General features: G+C 45.1%; 1 non-coding gene across 1 annotated transcript; it reads left to right on the top strand.

Annotated features, from left to right (window-relative positions):
* The first annotated feature begins 220 nt into the window (after positions 1 to 220).
* LOC114811907 lies at positions 221 to 358 on the top strand. Its single transcript, XR_003759602.1, has one exon. It is a non-coding gene; the product is annotated as a small nucleolar RNA SNORA7 (small nucleolar RNA).
* The last annotated feature ends 3,539 nt before the right edge of the window (positions 359 to 3,897 follow it).

Genomic DNA, 3,897 nt, shown 5'->3' with positions numbered 1-3,897 from the left:
TAATTGTTTTAATTGGGTGATTTTAGCTAACACTCGTTTCAGGCTCTGCTAACCTATTTTGGTAGATTCTTCAGGCTATTTGTTCATTCCCTTAGATTTTTCAAATATGCTGCTGGAAAAACATTTGCAATTTTTCCCCGTTCATTGGTGGCACTCATAATCAGTTCAATTCACGATGCCAGTTAGGAAGGCCCATTATTCTTTCTTACTACTTTGATTCCCTCTCTCAGGATCGCACCTGGGGAGTTTCCAGTCCTCTACCAGTCTCGGCTATGGGAGGGAGAGGCAAGCAGAGGCCTACCTGTTCCATTCCTAGCTTGGACAGTGACTAGTGAGTGGTAGGCAATCTGCTATAAGTCAAAACTCACCCTTGTTGGGCAGCAAGGACATGGGAAAGAGTTGAGGGCAGAGACTCAGGTTCAATGCGCAGAAGGAGGAAATGGTAAACCACTTCCCTATTTTTACCAAGAAAACTCTATGGATACACTACCAGAATGCTTGCAGATGGAGGTGAGGTGGGGCATTCTGGGAGAGTTGTGTCCATGGAGTTGTGATGGGACAGAAATGACTCGACAGCATAAGAAAAGACAAGACAAGACTTTGGATCTAGACAATAGTAACTTGCGAGAGCACAGGTGGATACCCTGAGCTAAATCACAATCTTCTGAGAACAGAAAGGAGACATTTCTGGTAGAATGAATAAGCTTTGCTCCACTGTCCATAATCCGGTGGAAAATCACTTCTAACGGCTGCCAATTGAATGGATGATTAGGGCTTGTTTTTCATTTTCTAAGAGGCCTGGAAATAAGATCTCTCATAGCTGATGTTCGTTGGCTGATGGAAAGTACAGGCGGAGTGATTTGGTTTCTCTCAGGCGGGAAAAATGCTGCCGTATTCTTACTGAAGCTCAGAGGAGAATGGATTTGCACGAGGGCTGCATCGTGGTTTCTCTACTCTCTTTGAGAAAAGTGAGGGAAATACTGCCAAACTCCTAAAGGATGGACCCCAAGAAAATTATAAGCACAGGTCCCAAGTCAGCCCTTGCCCAAGAAAAGGCCGGGGCAGCAGCATTTGAGGACCTAGTAAGTGCTTAACAAGTACCATAATCATTATTCCCCTGTTCTCGTCTGTGAGCCCATAGTTGATCAGGGATTGTCTCTATCTGTTGCTGAATTGTACATTCCAAGCATTTAGTACAGTGCTGTGCACATAGTAAGTGCTCAATAAATACGATTGAATGAATGAATGAGAGGGCTCTGCATGGACTTGTGTCCAAGGAAGCAGCATGGCGTAGCAGAGCACAGGCTTGGGTGTCAGAGGAGGTGGGTTCTAATCCCGACTCTGCCACTCGTCTGTTGTGTGAAGTAGGTCAAGTGACTAAACCTCTCTGTGCTTCAGTTACCTCATCTGTAAAATGGGGATTAAGACTGTGAGCCCCATTAATACAGTGCTCTGCAGATAGTAAGATCTCAATAAATACTATTGAATGAATGTGGGACAAGCTGATGACCTTGTATCTACCCCAGTGCTAAGAAAAGTGTTTGGCACATAGTAAGTGCTTAGCAAATATTATTATGTCAGCCTTTGTAGAAATAATTTCTTCTCTGCTCCCATGCAAGGAAAGGCAGAGGTCAGATAACCTGTTGGAGTCATCTTCCACAGGCCCGGGAGCCGGGGGACCTGGGTTCTAATTTTGGCTCTGCCACTTGTCTGCTGTGTGACCTTGGACAAGTCACTTCACTTTGTGCCTCATCTGTACTGCATCTGTTAAATGGAAATTAAGACTGTGAGTCCCACGCAGGATGGGTTCTGTGTCCAACCCGATATGTTTATATCCACTCCAACCCTTAGAACAGGGCCTAGAACATAAGAGCTTAATAAATATTCTTCTTCTTAAATGCCGACAAGCCATTTCTGATTCATAGTGACTCTTTTGTTCATTTTCCATAGGGCTTTTTGTTTAAAAAAAAAAAAAAATTACAAAATTGGTTTACCATTCCCTTCTGTGCAGTAAAAACATAAGTCTTTGTTGTTCTCTTTGATCAACATTTTGATTACTTGATCATCCCCTTTTGACTCTTCCCCATGTGCTGCTGCCCAGCACAGGTTAATCAATTTTGTCTGATGCTTCAGCTTAGACCTCTCCATTCTGGGTAACTGTGATGAGAGAGTATCTCTCAGTGACAGAGCCCTAAGCTTCATTTGCGTATACAAACTCTCCTACCATGTTAAGGCAGTGGTTCACCTTATTCTCCTATTTTATCACCTAAAAGGTGGAGAATTTGGCCACATTTCTAAGTTGGATGGACCTGAGAGCTCCTTAGCCTGGTGGAGCTGGTGTTTGTTGTGGGCCCGGGCCTGAGAGACATTTGAGGTAAATTTGAGGATGACTTTGTATAACTCCTAGATCTGAGACCCCACTGAGAACTGGGGACATTCTCTGACACTGGGAACTTTGAAGATGGCCAGGGTTGGCTCCAAATTCAAGAGCACTTCCCAGAATCTGGGACCCACAAAAGGTCCAGGGAGCAGAACTGCTATCATGTTAATACAATCATTCATCCTATCCCACCTAGATTACTGCCTCAGCCTCCTGGCTGCCCTTCCAACCTCCTGCCTCTCCTCACTACAATCCATGCTTCACACTGCTGCCCGGATCATCTTTCTACAAAAACTCCGAGTGTCACCCTCCACGCCCCTCCAAAACCTCCAGTGGTTGCCTATCCACCTCCATATGAAACAAAAACTTCTCACTATTGGCTTTAAATCCCTCCATCACCTTGCCCCCTCCTACCTCACCTCGCTTCTCTCCTTCTAAAACCCAATCAACCCACTTCACTCCTCCAGTGCTAACCTTTTCCCTGTGCCTTGATCTCACCTGTCTCGCTTCCTAACCTTAGCCCTCGTCCTACCTCTGGCCTGGAACACCCTCCCTCCTCCAATATGCGAAACAATTTTTCTCCCCACCTTCAAAGCATTACTGAAGGCACATCTCCTCCAAGAGGCCCTTCAAGAGTAAGCTCCACTTTTACTCATCTCCCACTCCCCTCTGTGCCACCCTGACTTGCTCTCTTTGCTCTCCCCCAGTCCCACCAGTCCCACAGCACTTATGTAGATATGTAGATATTTGTCATTTTATGTATTTGGATTGATGTCTGTCCCTCCACCACTAGACTGGTAGCTTGTTGTAGGCAGGGATGGTAACTTTTTATTGCGTATTGTTCTTTCCCAAGTGTTTAGTACAGTGCTCTGTGTAAGCACTTAATAAATACAACTGAATGAATGACCAGTCAATTTCCACCCGGAGGCACCTGGGAAACAACCAAGCAATGTGGACTTTGATTCTGGCAAATCTGCATCTGGGTATATTGGTCCTGATGTGCCTCCACTGTTGGGGAATCCTGGGAGAAAGATCACCTTTGACTTCCAGGAACTGCCTATATGGAATATCAATTCCCACAGGGGATGCTAAACAAACAGGCCTGGTTTTCCCAAGAAGGTGGGTAGGCAGAGAATATTACTATAACCAAGACAGGTTTGGATAAACTCATGGAGGACAAGTGATCGATAGGCTCTCCGGGGGCCATTAAGAGTTTAGGATGATTTCTGCTTATGCCATTTTCAACAATCATACTTCCCCCCTTCAAAGCCCTACTGAAGGCTTACCTCCTCCAGGAGGTCTTCCTAGACTAAGCCCCCCTTTTCCTCTGTTTCCCCTCCCCTCCCCATCGCTCCGACTCCCTTTGCTCTACCCCATCTAGTACTTGTGCATATATGTGCATATTTATTCTCGTTATATTAATGTGTATATATCCATAATTCTCTTGATTTATAGTGATGCTATTGATACCTGTTTACTTGTTTTGATGCTTGTCTCCCCAGTTCTGGACTGTGAGG

Source organism: Ornithorhynchus anatinus, chromosome 4 (assembly GCF_004115215.2).
Source record: "Ornithorhynchus anatinus isolate Pmale09 chromosome 4, mOrnAna1.pri.v4, whole genome shotgun sequence".
Taxonomy (NCBI): Eukaryota; Metazoa; Chordata; class Mammalia; order Monotremata; family Ornithorhynchidae; genus Ornithorhynchus; species Ornithorhynchus anatinus.
The sequence above is the reverse complement of the archived record's forward strand: the minus strand, read 5'-3'. Positions and strand labels throughout refer to the sequence as shown.